Source organism: Schistocerca nitens, chromosome 8, assembly GCF_023898315.1.
Source record: "Schistocerca nitens isolate TAMUIC-IGC-003100 chromosome 8, iqSchNite1.1, whole genome shotgun sequence".
Taxonomy (NCBI): domain Eukaryota; kingdom Metazoa; phylum Arthropoda; class Insecta; order Orthoptera; family Acrididae; genus Schistocerca; species Schistocerca nitens.
The window spans coordinates 531,689,900-531,713,136 of record NC_064621.1 but is presented as its reverse complement, the minus strand read 5'-3'; the positions used below and the strand labels follow the sequence as shown (position 1 = coordinate 531,713,136).

The window sequence follows — 23,237 nt, the reverse complement described above, 5'->3', positions numbered from 1 at the left end:
CAAAAAGTTGCTTCCTGACCGTCACTCGACACGTACAGAATATGTGATTTATGTCGTCACCTGACGTTGAGTCGCATGAAGGCATTTGGGAATCTCTGACGCCTTTCTAGAGACTGTGCTATCCTCTATTTAAAGTTGTATCATTTATTTGAGTTAATATTGTCTCATAATTTGACCAACAGAGGAATTAACCGAGAAAGATAACCATTTTAATTGAAAATTTTAAACTTATTGCAGTCTGGCGTTTGCATTTAAATTGTTTGGTAGAATCAGAGAATTTTTCTGAAGTTGCGGCCATTGGCAATAAGAAAGTGTAACTATTACTCTGTTCGCGATCTCGTTTACATGGCATTTCTGATGACATTTAAAAAATATGAAAATTAGCTGTCCAAGTCACATGTACAGTTCGTACTTATCAAAAAGACAGACAATATTACCAAAAGATGCAGGCTCCATTTGAATACTAAAGTGGTTCACGAGTGAGCGACTATCAGGTACATCAACGAACGTGTCGTTCTTCAGATCGCAATGAATTGTAAATCAAGCAGATGGTGAAAGGGATCAGTTACCAGAAATAAGGGAAGAAAATTTATGAGCCTTGGATTATTATCCAAATTATGAATGATGGCACCATAAAAACTGCAATATGATTACCTCAGAGCTCTCGATAAGAAAAGACAACGGAAAGTCAACATCACGACTATTTAAAATAATATGATTACAAAAAATAGGATACGATGCAGCTTCATAGATAAGGTTGTTTCAGATTAAATACTTCTCAATCCTATCGCCGTAGTTGTAAGTTATGCTACATAATCAATTCCTATACAACAGGGTGTTCTTATTATTGCCAGAAGTCCAACATGTAAATCAAGATCTGCTCAGGGGAGAAGATTGCAAATTATCGTAATGGCGACCTGTCAACCATTGCATTCAGATCAGGGATAAGAAATTGCCCCATGTTGGGTGCCTCCTTTGCAAAGTGGTCAGCATACTCTATTTCTTGGTGGCCTTCGTGCGATGGAATCCAGTGAAACTTCACCGTATCACAAGTACTTTATTTCTAACACAACAATTATGGAAATAATTGACAATAACATGTCCACTGGGACGTTGATTCTTCTACGTCTGACGTACATATACTAGGAGACAAGGCACTCTACCGGAATAAAGAATCACAAGAAAACTGTAACGCATGAGGTTACCTAGGATGTTGTCTCTCAATGCAGTTACTTGCCACAAGCTCAAATGGTTCAAATGGCTCTGAGCACTATAGGACTTACACTACTGGACATTAAAATTGCTACACCACGAAGATGACGTGCTACGGACACGAAATTTAACCAACAGGAAGAAGATGCTGTGGTATGCAAATGATTAGCTTTTCAGAGCATTCACACAAGGTTGGCGGCGGTGGCGACACCTACAACGTGCTGACATAAGGAAAGTTTCCAACCGATTTCTCATACGCAAACAGCAGTTGACCGGCGTTGCCTGGTGAAACGTTGTTGTGATGCCTCGTGTAAGGAGGAGAAATGCGTACCATCACGTTTCCGACTTTGATAAAGGTCGGATTGTAGACTATCGCGATCGCGGTTTATCGTATCGCAACATTGCTGCTCGCTTTGGGCGAGATCCAACGACTGTTAGCAGAATATGGAATCGGTGGGTTCAGGAGGGTAATACGGAACGCCGTGCTGGATCACAACGGCCTCGTATCACTAGCAGTCGAGATGACAGGTATCTTATCCGCATGGCTCTAACGGATCGTGCAGCCACGTCTCGATCCATGAGTCAAAAGATGGGGACGTTTGCAAGACAACAATCTAGACGAACAGTTCGACGACGTTTGCAGCAGCATGGACTATCAGCTCGGAGACCACGGCTGCGGTTACCCTTGACGCTGCATCACAGACAGGAACGCCTTCGATGGTGTACTCAACGACGAACATGGGTGCACGAATGGCAAAACGTCATTTTTTCGAATGAATCCAGGTTTTGTTTACAGCATCATGATTGTCGCATCCGTGTTTGGCGACATCGCGGTGAACGCACATCGGAAGCGAGTATTCGTCATCGGCTTACTGGCGTATCATCCGGCGTGATGGTATGGGGTGCCATTGGTTACACATCTCGGTCACCTCTTGTTCGCATTGACGGCACTTTGAACAGTGGACGTTACATTTCCGATGTGTTACGACCCTCTGCCTCGTGATGACTGGGTGTTGTGTGATGTCCTTAGTTTAGTTAGGTTTAAGTAGTTCTAAGTTCTATGGGACTGATGACCATAGATGTTAAGTCCCATAGTGCTCAGAGCCATTTGAACCATTTGTTACGACCCGTGGCTCTACCCTTCATTCGATCCCTGCGAAACCCTATATTTCAGCAGGATAATGCACGACCGCATGTTGCAGGTCCTGTACGGGCTTTTCTGGATACAGAAAATGTTCGACAGCTGCCCTGGCCAGCACATTCTCCTGATATCTCACCAACTGAAAACGTCTGATCAATGGTGGCCGAGCAACTGGCTCGTCACAATACGCCGCCAGTCACTACTCTTGATGGTCTGTGGTATCGTGTTGAAGCTGCATGGGCAGCTGTACCTGTATACGCCATCCAAGCTCTCTTTGACTCAATGCCCAGGCATATCAAGGCCGTTATTATGGCCAGAGGTGGTTGTTCTGGGTACTGATTTCTTAGGATCAATGCACCCAAACTGCGTGAAAATGTAATCACATGCCAGTTCTAGTATAATATATTTTTCCAGTGAATACCCGTTTATCATCTGCATTTCTTCTTGGTGTAGCAATTTTAATGGCCAGTAGTGTAACTTCTTTGGTCATCAGTTCCCTAGAACTTAGAACTACTTAAACCTGACTAACCTAAGGAGATCCAACACATCCATGCCCGATGCAGTATTTGAACGTGAGACCGTAGCGGTCGTGCGGGTCCAGACTGTAGCGCCTAGAACCGCTCGGCCACTCAAGGAGAGGTCCCCAATGGCGGGATGGATTACTAGATTTAGGTTAAAGTCCAAGGTATGACACCCTGCAGCTATTCACCGTGGTGGGCCTCGTTTGCGATTAATCGACGAAAAATTTTTCGGAATTTTGCGTGATTGAAGGGTATTGAAGGGCGTGATGGTGAATTTCTTCCATACTTCGATCTGAAGTTTCGTTGACTCTTAACACCCGATTTTGTCTCAATAAACCAGGACACACATTGTTCCTTCTCTTGAGGAGTTGTCATTTTATAGAGGTTCAGTTCCTTCCATCAACAGAGTATCTGAAACACAAAATTTTAGATATAAAAAAACTTTAGTAAACACGGCTTACAATAAAATAAATATTGTTAAAATATTTTAACAACTGCCACTGTAATAAAATTCTGAAGTTGTAAAGGGACTTTATGGACACCCTGTATTTATATTCAATGCACCATATGTTGCGATGCCGGAGAGGGTCATATGATGAAGTTATTCGCCAGACTCGCCTGTAACGCAGGTAGACATAGTTGCAGGATATAGGAGATAGCACTGACTCGACAATGACATGTCTTAATATTTCAGTTGTTGTTGAGAGTTTGTTGTGTTTGTACAGTTAACAGCTCTATCCATAGTGATATCAGAGCATTTTACTATGACTACCACATTGTCCGTAAGAACCAAGCAAGAAATGAAGCTAGTTATTCACTTTTTATATTCTGAAGGGACTAAAGACGCGGAGATTATTTCCAGACTGCAGCTGTAGTAGTTGTCTTAGATGATGAAATGTTTGAGACTGGATAAATAGCTTTAGAGGGGATGTCTATCTGTCTGCTACGAATAGCGTTTTGGTAGGTCGCACACTTCGAAATCCGGACAAGAAGAGCTGGGCAAATGGTTCGCTACCATCGTCGTACCAGAATTGAAGATATTTCACATGAGTGAAGCCATAGGCATGCTCTAAGCTATCGCAATATTTGTGCTCGTGTGCTTGTTGAATCAATTCTGTACGTTAACAAAAGGATTAAGCCCTAGTATTTTATACACTAAAAAGGTAACTTGTATTTCTCCAAATGAACGAAGAGTCGTTACAAATAATGCGGCATGTAACAGAGTCCAACTAATAAACAGCAACAACGATGAAGCTGTCTCTTCTAAGCATAAACAATGGGCTCGAAGCGAAGAGACTCGAAGTGCAAGTGGAGTCAATTCCATTGCAACTTCGCGACGCCTGGAGGGGGTGGTACTGATACGTGATAAACTGAAGCGCCGAAGAAACTCCTATAGACATGCGTATTCAAATACAGAGGTCTGTAATCTGACAGAATACGGCGCTGCGGTCGGAAACGCCGGTGTAAGATAGCAACTGTCTGGCATACTTATTATATCGGTTACTGCTGCTACAACGGCAGGTTATCAAGATTAAAGTGAGTTCAACGTGGAGTTATAGTCGGCGCATGAGCGATGAGACACAGCACCTCCGAGGTAGCGATGAAGAGGGGATTTTCAAGGACGACCGTTTCACGAGTGTACCGTGAATATCAGGAATCCGGTAAAACATCAAATCTCCGACATCGCTGCGGTCGGAAAAAGATCGTGCAAGAATGGGACCACCGACGACTGAAGAGTATCGTTCCGCGTGAGAGAAGTGCAACCCTTCCGCAAATTGCTGCAGATTTCGAAGCTGGGACATCAACAAGTGTCAGCGTGCGAAACATTCAACGAAACATCATCGATATGGACTTTCGGAACCGAAGGCCCACTCGTGCACCGTTGATGACTGCACGACACAAAGATTTATGACTAGTCTGGGACCGTCACCACTGAAACTGGACTGTTGATGACTGGAAAATTGTTGCCTGGTCGGACGAGTCTCGTTTCAAATTTTATCGAGTGGATTGACGTGTACGGGTGTGGAGACAATCTCATGCATCCACGTACCCTGCATGTCAGCAGGGTGTTGTTCAAGCTGGTGGAGGCTCTGTAATGGCATGGGGCGTGTGCAGTTGGAATGACAGGGGACCCCTGATATGTCTAGATACGACTCTGACAGGTGTTACGTACGTAAGCATCCTGTCTGATCACCTGCATTCGTTCATGTCCATTGTGCATTGCGACGGATTTGTGCACTTCAAGCAGGAGAGTGCGACATCCCACCGTGCAGAATTGCTACAGAGTGGCTGCAGGAACACTCTTCTGAGTTTAAACACTTCCGCTGGCCACCAAACTCGTCAGACATGAACTTTATTGAGCATATCTTAGATGCCTTGCAACGTGCTGTTCAGAAGAGAGTTCCGCCCACTTGTACTCGTACGGATGTATGGATAGCCCTGCAGGATTCATACGCCAGTTTCCTCCAGCAATACTTTAGACATTAGTCGAGTCCAAGCCACGTCGTGTTGCGCCACTTCTGTGAGCTCGGGGGGGGGGGGGGGGGGGGGGAGCACAGACGATATGAGGCAGGTGTACCAGTTTCCTTGGCTCTTCAGTGTACCACAATATACGTGAAGAGCACGACATTTACTAGGCAATAACAAATTCAAGAAGGTTCTGGAGCAGCATACATGTCAGAATGCTTCATCCAGCCTTCTTAGAAGCGAGCAGTAGTATTAAGCCGTTCCTGGAACTTACACCGACGAGATGGTTACATCACCACCTAGAAATAGCCACTCGTAAACGTAAAAAGTGCGAGACGTCGCGCTCCGTCAAGTTTATCAGAAAATCATGATGTTTGCCCAGCTTTATCTTAGCAAAACGGCGTTGCTTTGCGAGAGGTGGGGCTTGACGGGAATTTATTGCGGCCGTAATAGGCCAGCTGGCAGAGTGTCAGCATGCATTAGCGGCAGAGCGCGCGACTGCTTGCCGACGTCGGTCACGTACCGAGTGGGGGTGGGCGCGCTCGCCGCTGTCGCAGACCGCGTATCTCTTGTTGACAAACACGCGGGTCCTCGGGGGAAGACAACGGCTGTCTGGGCGGAGCGTAAAGCCAACCCGCAAGTGCGCACTCTCGACTTTTACTGCCGTGGCGAATAAAGCGCCGGGCAGCGCAGTGGCACGTCGTGGGCCGACCGCGGAGGTCAGAGGTCAGCCAAGTTCAAGAGTTCTCCCTGGCTTCCGTGTTCCCATTAATTATACACGTGCAGCAACGACCTAACACGGGCTACTGTACGCCGCCCGCCGCTGATTTGAATTCCTAAAATGGCTCGCTCCATTCTTTCTCAAGTTGTACTGCGACAGACTTTTCAACCACACTGGTGTCTTTGTCGCCGGGATGACGTAAGGCAAATATTTCTTTATATATCATGTTTACTGAGTATTTATCCGTTATCTTTTGGGAAATCAGTACAAAATGTTCACTTTTCATGTTTAATGTTGAACGAGCGAGGCTAGGAGCAACATGATTTTCTACACTTCAGAGCAGCACATGTAACCGACGCCCATCGACGGCGGGATTTATATCGCCATTTTGTTTGCAATCCATGCAACATCTGTTATTGTACTGAAACTGTGAAGCAAAGAAAAAGGACATGAAAAATTGCATCTCGCATTGAAAGTTTGTCTGACGTATTGTTGCTTTATATAGGGAACTTGTTACAGCTGTTAAAAATTTGAAGAAGAGCCTTTTTATAACTATGAGCTCTCCATATTCAGCATTATTCTTTTCGGTTTCGATGGTTATAACGATCATCACTGGATCAGATGGATAAAAAAAGCCGTACTACTCATTAATGACCATATACAGCTGCTTTTCCACAGAGGTATGTAAAATACACATAATTTGGCTAATATAATATTCAGCAATTAGGTTAAACACGAATATGTAGCAGGTTGTGTAAATACTGCCGACAGTTAACAAGTAATGTCATCAAAGGAGACATTACTTGTTAACTATCATGAGTCTTTACGCAACCTGTTGTACTGTGGAGTCTAACGTGCTTGTGTGATTTATGATATTAGCCAAATTATATCTATTTTACATACCTCTATGGAACATAGATGTATTTGGTATCCGGCCGGAGTGGCCATGCGGTTCTAGGCTTTACAGTCTGGAACCGAGCGACCGCTACGGTCGCAGGTTCGAATCCTGCCTCGGGCATGGATGTGTGTGATGTCCTTAAGTTAGTTAGATTTAATTAGTTCTAAGTTCTAGGCGACTGATGACCTCAGAAGTTAAGTCGCATAGTGCTCAGAGCCATTTTTTTTTTTTTTTTTTGTATTTGGTATGCTGCAGAGTCATTTATGAGTAGTGCGCATTTTTAATCCACCTTTTCTTCAAGGAAGATGGTTATAATTACCGAAACCGGTAGAGAATGAATCTGAATTTGTGCAGCTGATGGCTAAAAATGGTTTTCTTCAAAAATGTGACATGTGTGTAACTTAGAAGAAAGAAAGCAGCTCCATGTAACTGTTATTTGTAGTAGTGCAGAAGACGAAATACATGATTTGTCAGCTCAGAGAATTACAATAATAATTTCGTTATTTGAATAAGCTTATTTTCCAAACTCCATAATTGAAGTCGAAAGTGATATTACAGGCTTTTTTTCAAACTATGAAATATTACATCGGCAAAAATTTTGTTGTGAACTGGTCGTCTTATTAACGTGAAAGATATATCGCCGAAAATAAGTATTTTATCAGATATATGAGTTCATCCACAACAAGAAAGAAAAACATGAGAGGTATTCAAATGTGACATACATTCTAATACAAAAAAACGACGCACCACGAAGGAATTCTCAGAATGGGGCAGAATTCGGTAAATGTGATATACATGCACAGATAATGAAATAATTACAGTTTCAGAACACTGAATGACTTAGTCAAGAGAACGAGCTTCACAAACTGAACAAGTCAAGAACTGATATCTTACGTCACTCTGCAGAATGCCACAACATCTAGATAATACTACTACTGTCGTGTGACGGGACTGCCGTCGGGTAGACCGTTTGCCGGATGCAAGTCTTTCGATTTGACGCCACTTCGGCGACTTGCACGTCGATGGGGATGAAATGATGACGATTAGAACAACACAACACCCAGTCCCTGAACGAAGAAAACCTCCGACGCAGTTGGGAATCGAACCGGGGCCCTTAGGATTGACATTCTGTCGCGCAGACCACGCAGATACCGGGGGTGGACATTTGGATACTAACTGAAGCATTTTCCGGAAGAAAGGCTCACAGAACAAAATGGTTATATGAGGTAGTCATACATTTACTTTTAATACATTTGAATAACAACCTGATGCTAATATACAAGTATATTTTAGTAGGAAGGGTACTACTACTAAGCAGATCTTATACGCCCTTTGCCCATAAATCAGCGTCAGTAGGTTATAATGAGCGAACATTTATTTCGTCAAATGTTATTTTAACCCTCAGAACACATTAAAATATAAAAGAGAGATAATTACTATTAATAATAGCTACGACCATGGAATTCTCGGAATGATACAGAACTAAAAATAACTGAAATTAAGTTGAAAACAAAAGACAACTACACAAATAAAATACCACTGTTTTGTCCTATGACTATCCTCATGAAGGATAGTTTCTCTGGTATAGATTCTAATTACTGAAAGACCGTTTGTTTCTCCTTATCATCATCATCATCATCATCATCTTCTTCTTCTTCTTCTTCTTCTTTTTCTTGCCCTGTATGGATGTCTATTTTCTAAATAACGTCCATTGTTGGTGACTATCTTCAACCATACTGTGTAACCACGAAATACTTTCATCATCCATGACTTAAATAAATCCCTGACATCCTATTATTTTTCTGGATCCACTAGATTAAACGCTTTTCAATACTCCATTAATGTATCTCTGTTTCCAAAGACGGAATGATGCGTATGGGCATTTGTATATTACTGAGTCTAGTACTGATCCATCTGCTTTGTACCCTGGGCAATAGTCTTCTTGAAGATGACGTGGTCACAAGCACTCACAACATGAAACTGAATGAGAATTACTGTGCGCACATTCATTAAGAAAACGCTGCCGTCACATCTAGCATTGAGACAGTGAAAGAAAACCCTGGTAAAATGTTCTACATAACCCACTGATTAATTTTCAACTATTTTTCGAAAAAGAACTCATAGACATGTGGACCCTTCTTCCGGGAAATGCCTCAGTCATAGCTATTCCCGGAAAGAGCCTGCAAGTAAACACACGTATGAACGACTGTATATATAAATATCTAGCGTCATGAAATACGATGCTTAAGCACACGGTAACAGAACCACTGCGAGGTGTACCACGGCGAGGTGCAGGTGGCTGGACAATTCGTACAAAGCACAATCACTGTCATAGAACATCGCACTCTTTGCCACTACGTACCTCTTCCCAGATTCTGCAAATCGCAGCGGTAACAAACAAGTCTTGCACCGCCTGCCGCTTACTGAAACCTCAGCTCGAAACATGATGAGATAAAATACGGTTGCTTGCTTGCATTGTCCTCACAGGAGCACCATATTACACGCCAATTATCTCGCTGTGCCACTACATGTCACCTGCGATCTTTTATACTTTTTTATGCCAATGGTCGAAGTAGAGAGGATATAAAATGTAGGCTGGCAATGACAAAGAAATCGTTTCTGAAGAAGAGAAATTTGTTAACATCGAGTATAGATTTAAGTGTCAGGAAGTCGTTTCTGAAAGTATTTGTATGGAGTGTAGCCATGTATGGAAGTGAAACATGGACGATAACCAGTTTGGACAAGAAAAGAATAGAAGCTTTTGAAATGTGGTGCTACAGAAGAATGCTGAAGATAAGGTGGGTAGATCACGTAACTAATGAGGAGGTATTGAATAGGATTGGGGAGAAGAGAAGTTTGTGGCACAACTTGACTAGAAGAAGGGATCGGTTGGTAGGACATGTTTTGAGGCATCAAGGGATCACAAATTTAGCATTGGAGGGCAGCGTGGAGGGTAAAAATCGTAGAGGGAGACCAAGAGATCAATACACTAAGCAGATTCAGAAGGATGTAGGTTGCAGTAGGTACTGGGAGATGAAGAAGCTTGCAGAGGATAGAGTAGCATGGAGAGCTGCATCAAACCAGTCTCAGGACTGAAGACCACAACAACAACAACATGCCAATGGCTTATCTACGCAAACTTCCTCAGTACTAATAAATCACGTAAACTACTGAGCATTAACCATCGGGTCACATTATTCCTGTATAATATGGAAATGTAAAAGAGAGATATTTGCAGAATTGAATCTATTAGGACGTATCTCTAGTCGTGTCTGGTTAGCTCAGTCGGTGGGAGCACTGCCTGCGAAAAGATAGTTTCGAATCCCGGTCAGCCATACAGCATTGATCTCCCAGGGATTATTTAAGTAAGAGGTGTGTTTTCACGAAGCATCCGCACAAACGTGTGACGCTGTTAATGGCAGTGGTGAACAGAACGCAGGTAGTGGATGGCCGTACGCCTCCTGAGGGCGACTTTGGGCTTCATGGGTGCGGAAAACGGCCTATGGTGTAAATCGGCCACCTTTAGAAGAAGGAGTAAATGAGTGAGTTAAACGCTGACGGTTCAAAACAAATAACAGTACAAGTAATAAAAAAAGACTCCTCAACGGTCACGTGACTCTAGTAAATGAACTAGTCGGACATGCATTAGTGCCATCCACAATGAAGAGCACGTAGAGCTAATGGAGTATGTGTGCTCCTCGGCATCTGTGAAGGACGCAGCAGTGCCATTGCGTATGCACAGTGCACGTCCCCTGGGCACTTGCTAGAACATGGGAAAGTCAAGCAGTCGCATAAACAGCTTCTTCGTGAGCTCACCGGACAACCGCATCATGCGTACCCTCTATGTGACCCTCCCCCCCCCCCCCCCCCCTCCTCCTCCTTCTCCTCACGCCTAGGTCTTAAACATTCCGCTTATGGGTAAATTGGCGTGCGATTATCTCCGATGCTGTGGAACACCTGCTGTCGGTCTTCTCAACAGACATGCCGCAGCACACCGCTCATCCCACACCAAAAGACACGAAATAGATATTCACCTGTACAACGTTGAGGAAGAAAACAGAATGCTTTCTTGCTTAAGTTTTCTGACATGCGAGTGAAGGAATTTACGTGAGAGAAGGGGAACGAAATTGCATTTATATTCTTGGGTATACGGGTTTCGATATTACATCGTTATGAAGTGCAATATCAATAATATGCGTTAACAATGTGTGTACATGCTCACTGCGCTAATACTCTTTCTTGCATCTGAGCTCAAAGCCGTCGTTCAGCAGCATTAGAATTTTTCAGAAAAGTGAGCACCCTGTAAAATTTTGTCCTCTCTTTTTTCATTAGCAGCTTCTGACATCTGTTCGTAATGTTTCTACACCCACCTGTTACCTTCCTGATTGAAACTGCTTCAATAATTTATGTTAAAGACTGCGGCTCTCTTTTATTACTTTCTGCTCCACTATTCTCTGCCTTATGAAGAAGGTTATTCTCTATTAAATCGATGCTGCATACATGGGCTGACAAAACTGGCGTATCTGAGCTTCTTTGCAACGAATTTTTTACTCGTGATGGTTATACGATCTTGGCGTATTCAGATACATGTTCTTACCACTATAGATATATACAGTCATGCTTTTCTTCCTTTTTCTCCCTGTGTTTGGCTTATTGATGTTCAGTCACAGTTAAAAAAGAAGTTTAGGGCTTAAAACTCCGTCGACGATAGAGTCACTAGAGGCGGAGCTCGGGTTGGTATTGGAGAAGAAGAAATCGGTCGTGTCCTCTTCAAGGAATCATCGAAGCATTTTCCTCAAGTGACTTCTGGAAATCACAGAAAACCTTAAGTTGGATGTCTCGACGGGGATTCGAACCGTCACTCTCCTGAGTGTGAGAGCAGTGGATTAATCACTGTACCCCCCTGCCTCTGGCTGATACGTTCTTGATGCCCTCACCAGTCAATATAGCGGTTTTAATATTGCTAGGTATGTGTTAGTGTGTGTGTGTGTGTGTGTGTGTGAGAGAGAGAGAGAGAGAGAGAGAGAGAGAGGTCGGGGGTGGGGGTGGGGTAGTTAACGAGGAGCTACAAGTGTTTAGTTTAATAGCGATAAAAACTCTGCAACCAGTAAAGAACGGTTTATTTATCAACAAGTATTTCGGTCAAAATGTCATACTCACGCGATGGTACACACTTCTTGTGCAATTTTTACACGTTTCTCATACAGAGAAGTCCTTTGCTGAAGTCATACGAAAAAATATAGACTTCTTTGCAAGATTCTGACTATTTAGACAAAGAAGTAAGCATAATCCAATTTTTTAACTTTTATACTGAAAAAGAAACTTTTCCCGGCCCAAGAAGCACAAGTGAAATATATACACTAGTGTGCAATACTTCAAGATGTAACTGTCGCATGATGTGTCGTTTCCAAGTAAGAAAGCTCGACGAAATTTGGATCATAATAGAAAGAACTGGTACAGTATAGTACATAAGGTAACTGAAAGAAATACACAATTAGACGTATCGAAATTACACTTTTATCCATGGACAATGATTGCAATCTATGATGGCCCCTGGACATTACAAAAATGGGGACATGTGTCTAAGCTGGTTGTGTGATCATCATGGACGGCAATGCGTGGTCCGTAACGTGCTCTCATGTTGGTCCCCATGTTGATACGGCAGTCTTGTCGCAAGGCGTTCCATTCTTCCAACAGTGCGGTTTACAACCGCTGTATGGTCGTCACAGCTCGATACATGAAGGGTGGCGGTTCGCGCAGTTCGACACACGGACAGGGATTGCATTGTTACCAGTTCCAAGCGACGGTTGCGGTAAGGGCATACACGTTCTCTGCTCTTGAAGAAAGCGTGATACTGCAAATTATGTCTCTCACTTCCTTGTGCAGAATTTGACGCTTACCACCACCATTAGCCGTGACAAGTCGCCACAAATTGAATAAAAATTCAATAAATAACTCGCCACGACCACGTTTGATGCTCGTACTGGCTACGAAATTCACAGCAGAGCGCTGACAACACTACTGAACACTCAACGGCTGTCGGAGAATGAGTGACGTAGATGCGCGGAACAAGCCTAAAGTCGACCGACATCGTTCGTGTCTCCAAATCTAGTGCACGTGGACGCCCTGCAATACGTCTCCTCAACGTACGTGCTCAATGGGATTTAAATAGGAGGATCTGACAGGTCAGTCCATTCGCTGAAAATGCTCTCGTTCTAAGAACTCCTCTACCTGTGTTGTTCGAAGCGGCTGCGCATTGTCATTCATGAGAATAAAGTCAGAGGCGAAAGCACCCCTGAAAAGACGCAGATGGTGACGGAGTACACGTTGACCGGTGAGTGTCCAGCGTTCGAATATTTGGAGGTCAGTAGGCGCATGCACCATTCTTCCTACCCACACCACAACATATTGTAAAGTGGCTATAATTTCGCACCTAACAAGCATTCATCCACATACTTTGCCGTGAAATACAACTACAATTATGTATCATTTGATAGGTTGTACATCGTATATATGAATATTTAAAGAAGACTGACATTGTCACGTACGCTTTGTAAATAATTGTTAACGCTTATTGCATGAAAGTTGATGGAGTGTCTTTATTAACAGAACGGCGTAATGAATGATTACCTATACTAGTAGAGGTTGGAACGCAAGTGGAGATGAAACGGCAGGCAGAACCCAAGTTCTGGATGGAAGGCCCGCACAGGTGTTGGTTCTGCTTAAAAACAGGAAGTAGCTAGAAGGACATCATCGCACTTGAGCTCTGGAGCACAATAGCGTGACGGCTGGCCGCTATTGTAGCAGGACGTGAAGAATAACCGGTAACTCTGCAAATCTTGGATGCAGGCGCGCGTAACAAAGAAGCGGCACCTCGGAAACCACGCAGGCTGGGTCATTTCCAAGGATTCTTACTCATCAGAGTACCATTGTACGAGTATAGGATTTTCCTCGCAAACTTTCCGCGCTGGACGACTAAAGACTAAAATATGGTTGGTCGGCGTTCGGAAGAATCTGTAGAGAGGTAGAATATTCCGCGGTTTCTGGAATACGATTCGTTTTCAGAATTACGAGGGTGGGGAGCTGAGCCTTGCTGGGAAACCAGTGGTGGAGAGACGTGGTCTTCCGTTGTGAGCGACCGTGTGTCACGGTCGCTCGGTATCAGCTTTCTTGGTACAGACGGGCTTGCTGTCTTTGCTCTCAGGAGAGTTTATAGTTAGAATAGTTAGCACTGTACTGTTGCGAAGCTATACGATTCTGGGCTTCACCTCCGGGTTGGAAGTCGTCGTTGAGTACACAGCGTTCAGTAATTGAGAGCACTTCTTCTGCCTATGCTTACGTTGGGACGTTATCTGAACTCTGTCCTTGTGGCTGGGAGTTCGAGTTTCTCGTCTGTACAACACAGGGAAGAGAAAACATTATTAGAGTATATTAGTCACAGGACCGCCTTCCGCCGTCCTAGTGTTTGAAAGCGTTTATTTGTGGCTGGAGTTCTTCCATCGTCGCAGACAAGTACCAGAATCATCACTTCGATGCACCGGATGCAGTACATACGATGATATCGGAAATTGCTTCGGCTTATTAGGGCTATAAAGGTAAACAGCTGTGATCACGTTAGTTTATTACCACTGACACACCACCGTAAATCATCTTTGAAAGTAGTGTCTTCTAATGCTTGGTACGTAGATGATGTCAGTCATTTCACGTTAATGATATTAGACCGTGCAGTCATAATAATAGGCAGAGATGGGAAATTAATAATTTTAGTTAGGAATTATAGATAACTGTACTTAAAGGGTGATAAATATATTGAAGAACAACATTTATCATTTAGTAGTATAAGTTGCCTTCATTATTCATTTATGATTACATTGTAATTTATATGTAAAAATGAACATTAAGAGATCCTAAGATCTGCTTCAGGAGGTAGCCAGACAGGGACAAATCATCATTTTAGCGTTTATTGTTTTCCGTTGCGCACATTCATTTTTACACCCGCCTGGAGTAGCATCTTGCAATATGAACCACCAAATCGATCATGTTCGACAATGTTCCTTGGAGAATTACTCGTTCCTGTCACTTGCCATACGACAGTATGTCCACAACCACTACTCACACTGAGCCCGTTCTCATTCGAGATGCAAATCCACTCCTCGTCGTCCCAGTCCCCATATTCTTGGGAAAACCGAAACGGTGCCTCTGGCGCGCGACGCGAGTGTCAACGGCACACAACGTACTGGCCATCGGGCGAAGATAGCACCTCCATACAGTCGCTACTACACTGTGGGCCATGAGGCTGCCTGCCTTGCAATCTTGTTAAATGTGGCTGGGACCTGAATCTGGTTTGATGTGGGTTTCTTCTTGCCTGTTGCACTACGTAACCGTCATCTGCTGTGGTCGATCACCCCCTCTCCCTCGCGCAGTAATGCCCATGATTCGAAACGCTCCCCATGTTCGTGATACAATGCTGTGAACAATACCAAACTCCTAGGTAGCTCTCGTCACACTTCGCTCTTCTTCCAATATCCCAACGATTTATTCGTGTGTAAAGTTATCCAGATATTGTCTCTGTGACATGTTGTAAATAAAGAACAGTACCGCAGTGCATTGTAACTGCTCATCGATAGACAGACACTGTCTTTTCCCGTTCCTTCAACTGCCTCGTATTGTGAGGCCAGCCCCTTCTGGTGCTGTTGCCACGATGAGCTAACGCCATATGGCGTCCAGCTTTCTGTGCGCGATTGAGAGACCTCTGGCAACTTGTTATCACACTTTCTTTCATTTTCACCGAGTAGTTCATGTTTCCTATTATTTAATCTCGTCGTTAAGTTTTGCAGAGCGGTGTAAGTTGCGCTATGAGCATGTGCACGTTGCCTTTGTTCCACGTACCGTGGTGAATCTGCGTGCAAAACAGATGCTTTTCTCGCAAGAACGGTACTGTCCTGCGTACTTCACCTCTGGAGTACGTTTATATACTGAAGAGCCAATCGTGCACCTGCCTAATATTGTGTAGGGCCCCCGCAAGCACGCGTAAGTGCCGCGATACGACGTGGCATGGACTCGACTAATGTCTGAAGTAGTGTTGGAGGTAATTGACACCATGAATCCTTCACGGCTGTCCATAAATCCGTAAGAGTACAAGGGGTGGAGATCTCACATGTTTCCAGTCATCAACCCCGGGCCCAGAGGAGGCGTAAAGCTCTGTGTCGTGCAGCCATCAAGGATACACGAGTGGGCCTTCTGCTCCGAAAGCCCATATCGACGATGTTTCGTTGAATGTTCCGGACGCTGACACTTGTTAATGGCCCAGCATTTAAATTTGCAGCAATTTGCGGAAGGGTTGCACTTCTGTCCCGTTGAACGATTCTCTTCAGTCGTTGGTCCCGTTGTTGCAGCATCTTTTTCCGGCCACAGCCATGTCGAAGATTTAATGTTTCAACGAGTTCCTGATGTTCACGGTACACTCGTGAAATGGTCGTATGGGAAAATCCCATCGCTACGTCGGAGATGCTGTGTCCCATCGCTCTTGCGTCGACTATAACACCACGTTCAAAGTCACTTAAATAATGATAACCTGCCATTGTAACAGCATTAACCGATTTAACAAATGCGCCAGGCACGTCCTGTCTTACACAGGCGTTGCCGACCGCAGCACCGTTTTCTGCCTCTTTATGCATCTCTGTATTTGAATACGCATGCCTATACCAGTTCCTTTGGTGCTTCAGTCCATTTGCCACGCCATTTCACTCCCACACTGTGATGCGCTTTTATCTCTACCGCAGCAGAAATGTGTCTGGAGGAATTCAAGTACGTGTAATATTTTTTTTTAAATGCGCCATTCTTGTTGCATAATTGTCTTAGTGTGGGCGACATGTGTAACTTCCTTTTTGGCCTCTCTATGTAGTTCACGAGAGGTTGTAGTGTTTTAAGCACGGTTAAAGTTCGAGTGCGGTCGTAGGCTTTTCAAAGGTATCATTTTGATTAATGTAATTGTTTTCTAATTGATTAGTGTTGGTGAACATGTCTCAGGGAAATCCTCCGATTTGATTACTATTGCTCTGTTTCGAAACAACGTGGTAGGATAACAAAGAAAGATAGGCTATGCCAAAACTGTGGACTTCACCTGTTGCAAAGTCGTTTGTGCTGAAGTATACCAGCTACGAGATCCTGATGGTAAATATCCTGAATAAAATGAAATGCCACTCAGACACACGTATCACAGATTGATAAGCTATGGCTTGCCACACTGTTGCAAAGACCGTGTCAAGCTTGTTTACCAGTGAAAAGTGTAGACTTTGGTTGTACTGGGCTTATGGGGGAAGTGTAACACCACTCAGATAAACGCTAAGGTAACAGAGACCGCAGGGAGGCTGTCTGCACCCCAGAGGAGCTCCAAAACACCCTAATTTGCAAAACAAAGTAGTTTTAAGCGGAGTGTGAAACGGGCTCCTTGAGAACGTAATGCAAAGTAGCTTCAACTTTGTCGCTGTTTTAAGAGGCGTACAAACGCGGAGAAACTTTTGTAGGCTGTAGGCTTCCACACGACGACGTGCAGGGCGATTAACGCAGCCATTGGGCCGTCATCCCTGCGCTGCCGGCCCGTCGCTCGCGGCTCCTAACGCGTCTGCGGACTGCGCTGTGAGTCGCCGGGCCCGCCTCTAAATTAGCCGGTAAGGCTCGGCTGTCATATCGCCGCCAGAAGCAACAGCCAGTCCAGGGGCCGGACCGTCATATCTCGGCCGCTCATCTCATCTCGGCGCAGAGCGTGCGGCGCTACCAGGGCAGCCTAACTCCCAGGCGCCACGGCCGGCAGCCCCGTCACCACCAATTAGGCGCCAGGCATCCACGACCGCGGCACGCCTTTGGGACGAATCGTAGAAAATTCCTCGTAGCAGCGTTTCGTCTGCCTCTAGCAACGGACGATATTTGCTTAGAGATTCCGCCTTGGTGGAAATTGTTATTCCTTAACCACACTATAACCGGGCCGGTGAAACATGTCACTTGACAGCTCGCGTGTGGTTGGCTACACTGCGATTGCGAGGTTGCAATAGCTGCCGCCGCACACGCCCACAACTCCGAAGTACGTTTTGTAAATGTAAGCTACAATCAACGTTTATACGTAAGTGCAACAAAGTACGTTTTTCTAACAATGGACAGAACGACAACGGAGACTAACCGTTTGGTAGTACACTCCTGGAAATGGAAAAAAGAACACATTGACACCGGTGTGTCAGACCCACCATACTTGCTCCGGACACTGCGAGAGGGCTGTACAAGCAATGATCACACGCACGGCACAGCGGACACACCAGGAACCGCGGTGTTGGCCGTCGAATGGCGCTAGCTGCGCAGCATTTGTGCACCGCCGCCGTCAGTGTCAGCCAGTTTGCCGTGGCATACGAAGCTCCATCGCAGTCTTTAACACTGGTAGCATGTACGCAACAGCGTGGACGTGAACCGTATGTGCAGTTGACGGACTTTGAGCGAGGGCGTATAGTGGGCATGCGGGAGGCCGGGTGGACGTACCGCCGAATTGCTCAACACGTGGGGCGTGAGGTCTCCACAGTACATCGATGTTGTCGCCAGTGGTCGGCGGAAGGTGCACGTGCCCGTCGACCTGGGACCGGACCGCAGCGACGCACGGATGCACGCCAAGACCGTAGGATCCTACGCAGTGCCGTAGGGGACCGCACCGCCACTTCCCAGCAAATTAGGGACACTGTTGCTCCTGGGGTATCGGCGAGGACCATTCGCAACCGTCTCCATGAAGGTGGGCTACGGTCCCGCACACCGTTAGGCCGTCTTCCGCTCACGCCCCAACATCGTGCAGCCCGCCTGCAGTGGTGTCGCGACAGGCGTGAATGGAGGGACGAATGGAGACGTGTCGTCTTCAGCGATGAGAGTCGCTTCTGCCTTGGTGCCAATGATGGTCGTATGCGTGTTTGGCGCCGTGCAGGTGAGCGCCACAATCAGGACTGCATACGACCGAGGCACACAGGGCCAACACCCGGCATCATGGTGTGGGGAGCGATCTCCTACACTGGCCGTACACCACTGGTGATCGTCGAGGGGACACTGAATAGTGCACGGTACATCCAAACCGTCATCGAACCCATCGTTCTACCATTCCTAGACCGGCAAGGGAACTTGCTGTTCCAACAGGACAATGCACGTCCGCATGTATCCCGTGCCACCCAACGTGCTCTAGAAGGTGTAAGTCAACTACCCTGGCCAGCAAGATCTCCGGATCTGTCCCCCATTGAGCATGTTTGGGACTGGATGAAGCGTCGTCTCACGCGGTCTGCACGTCCAGCACGAACGCTGGTCCAACTGAGGCGCCAGGTGGAAATGGCATGGCAAGCCGTTCCACAGGACTACATCCAGCATCTCTACGATCGTCTCCATGGGAGAATAGCAGCCTGCATTGCTGCGAAAGGTGGATATACACTGTACTAGTGCCGACATTGTGCATGCTGTGTTGCCTGTGTCTATGTGCCTGTGGTTCTGTCAGTGTGATCATGTGATGTATCTGACCCCAGGAATGTGTCAATAAAGTTTCCCCTTCCTGGGACAATGAATTCACGGTGTTCTTATTTCAATTTTCAGGAGTGTATATTAAACCGGGAAATTACACCTGAAGTTAATGACAATATCTATGAACAGTCGTCCAAATTGTTACAGTAATAGATGCATGTAAAACATCGTTTAATAATGCAAATCTTAGTATACCAAATAACACGCTATCCACACTAATAGAAAGAAATAAAGCAAAACATACATAGCCTACCCGATTGCAGAGAGAAAAAGAATTAATTCTGTATACATTTACACTCACCAATTTACGATGTCAATGGCGCAATTCCGTCCAGTTCTCCTTCACTGTCATCGGAATCGGCGCCAAAACCGTTGTCTTCGTCATCATCATCATCATTAAGGGAAATCATTAACTGTTCGTTTTCATTTATAATGCCATCTATAGTCTGTGCTTCTCTTATCAGTTTAGTAACATGGTCTACTTTTTTCCTCCATGAGGTAGCGTCTACAGTAGCAAGACCTTCACGTAGCAGTCTTTCCACTTCTGTTATAGTAAAAGTCTTGTTGTTACTTCTAATGTATGCCTTGACTTCACTTCAAACCAATTCAATTAGGCGTAAGTGACCCTGTTCGATTGCAATTTCATCTACAACGTATTTAGGCGTCCCAGGCTTATTTTGTTTCACGAGCGAGTATAACAACAGTTTTGTCATGCTCATGTCCGCAGCAATGTCTCTCGCCTGCAACCACTGAACCATAGTTTCTTTACGGTCACTAGTGGTGGGAGCTTTATCTAAAATCACGGAATGGTACGGTGCATTGTCCTTCGCAAAAACTGTCGGAACACTAAACTGCAGCAACAAATTTTTAAACCACTGTAGTAACCGCGGGTGGTCCATATACTCATGATAGTCACCAGTTTTTTTTTCGATCGAAAAACTAGAAGTCCTTCAGGCACAAAACCGTTTGAAGATCCTGGATGGGCCACAATCAATCGTGATCATCTTCCTGTTGGCTGATGACCGCTGCTGTTCGGAGTATCATCTGCCCAGCATTTCTCAACTGATTCTCCAGCGTTGACCTAGGTTTCGTCTAACCATATGACTGAGTGTATGTCCTTTCCTACAATTTTGTGTAAGAAAATGGAACGAGCTGCAACGACATGAGCTTTTTCTAGTAACAGTTTTCGTCCATCTAACTTTTTAAAACGGAAGCCCATACTTTTTAATATCGTCTTAAGTGACGCTTTCCCCCTGAGAAAAGTTCACTTTCTTTTAAATAAATTAGCAATTTCTCTATTGTGGGGTATTCTTTCCGTATATGTGCCGACGAATTGCATCGGATTGGAAAGAATCAATGTCTGTAATAGGACGAGGCTGCTTCTTTTTCTTGCCCGGAGTACTTAAAAACACACTGTTTCTTCCACAGGGGCTTTCTTCCATACTGTTTATTTCACTGTCTTGTAAGTCTTGAAGTAGCACCCCTTTCCCTATAACTGTTCTTTCACTGAGTCCTAGAGTTTTTGAGGTACGCTCTAAAACTTTATCGGCAAGAATCGACGCATGCTCATGAACAGAAACAAATTCTTTTTCTTGCTCGTAAAACTTACGCGTCCTCCTTAGTAATTCCAAAGCCTGACTATTTAATGGCACTCCACGGCGCAACGGATTGTCGCTTGGTGAACGACATCGTTTTGGAGACATTGTTTAACAAACAAAAACTGTACTCGAGGGGGTAACACAACACAACGGCATGCGTTCGCGCACTAACATACAATGTTTACACGGAAGCCGGTAACGTGGTAGCGTCGACGCCGGAACCGGCTTTTGTTCGGTGCTGTTATTGGTTCAGTAGCTGTGGCGCCTCCCGTTCCTCACTTGTTTGTTAGTTATACTACCAACTCTACAGTGCTTTGGAGGTGACCTTGAAGCGACATGTTTCGGCGGCCCGGGTATAAAGCTAAACTCTGTCCGAACATGTCTCGGAAGGCCCAACTGTACCGACCGACCGCCGTGTCATCCTCAAGCGATAGGCGTCACTGGATTCGGATATGGAGGGACATATGGTCAGCACACTGCCCTCCCACCGTTGTCAGTTTTCGTGACCGGTCCGTAACTGCACTATCTGACAAAGAAAAGTGAAGCACCCAGAGGGCAACGAGGAAACGAAACTTTGCGGGCTGAGAGGGTATGTGGTATTATTTCAGTGATTACAAAGTGAAATCAAGTTTACAAAGAACTTGCCAGTGTGAGCCCACGTATCAGTATGAAGCTGCTCTTATAACGTATCGAGTTGCTAATCCTCCGAAGAACACCAATTTTCGTGAGAAGCGTGTGGGCGACCGCGAAAGTTCACAACAAAGGATGAATCGAGACGTAATTAATGAATACGAAATCAAGTGACAGATTGAGAACCTTTTTATGAGGAACAAACCGCTGCTGTTTTATTTCGAAACACCTAAAAATTCAACCGCGAGTTAAAGTGTTAAGATCTGAGGATCTTTACGGCCGTGGCAGAAAGTCAGTGTCCCACAGACGGTTGATAGAGGTGCGATGTATGGACGAGCATTTTTCTGTCGAAGAACTAGTACTGTCACATTTCAGGTAACGCACGATGTGCTTGACGTAACATTGTACCGTCAGACATTACTCAATCACTAACGAGTGTGAACTGACGTCATACCCGTTGTTTCCCCACACCATGACACCAGGAGTAGCACTGCTGTAGTTCTCCAAAGCATTGGAAGAATACGACCTCTCCCCTGGCCGCCACTGTACTCGCGAGCGATGGTCGTACGGGATCGTGCAGAACCGGTATTTATCGCCGAACACAGTGAGACGCGATTCATCAGCACTCTATGTTTCCTGGTCACAGCACGATTCCAAAAGCATCCGTTTGTGTTGTGGTGATAACGGGAGCCCATGCGTGAAGCGGCAATTCCCTATATTGGCTACTGCTAGTTTCTAACCAATGGTGCGGGGCGACACAAAATGTTGCAAGGAGTTCACTATTTGTTCTGGTGTGGTAGTCGCAGATATGAAAAGGATGCAGTCTGCTTAATGCAGGATAAGGCGGTCTTCCCTTCTCGTGGTCCCTCGGTACCTTCACGGTCTTCAAGTTCCCATGCAGTCCAACACTGAGCCACAGTAAAATCCGAATGCCCCACAAATTTAGATACTTCAGGGTTCGACTAACGGGGTAAATTCAGAACCATAACGAGGTCTCTCTGAAACTCTTTCAGGTGCTGATAACGCTATCTCAAATGGCTACGCAGCAAATCTGCGTCTGTCACTGCGATTATTCAACATCTAACGCTCTTCACGCCACATATATACCCCACGAGGTCTGGTAACAACAGTGGATACGAACAACACTAATATCCCCTGGCGGCCGTTCCCCTTGTCACAGTGTTGCAACTCTACTCATTCACATACACGCTGATGGTGTGTATGTGTGCGAATTTACGTTGACATCTGACCTTGTCTTCAGGATGCTACACGTTTTCAACTGGCAGTGAAATAAATGAATGTTAAGCAACTGCTCATATTGTTCCATAAAAACACGGGCGAACTTGCGGATGTCAGTAACGTCTTCTGGCCATCTTCAGGTGAGTACCACTGTGGTAGTACTGGCGAGTATGCGCTGAGCTGTGCTATTTAAAGCCATACTGAGGTGACATTGCTTTAAATAGCAGAGCTCAGCGCGTACTCGCCAGTACTACTACAGTGGTACTCACCTGAAGAT

At 45.1% G+C, this 23,237-nt stretch overlaps 1 long non-coding RNA gene across 1 annotated transcript in view; it reads right to left on the bottom strand.

The window, feature by feature from the left end:
• LOC126198790 (uncharacterized) overlaps nucleotides 1–23,237 on the bottom strand; it is a 568,944-nt gene that overhangs the window by 477,412 nt on the left and 68,295 nt on the right. The window lies entirely within an intron of this gene.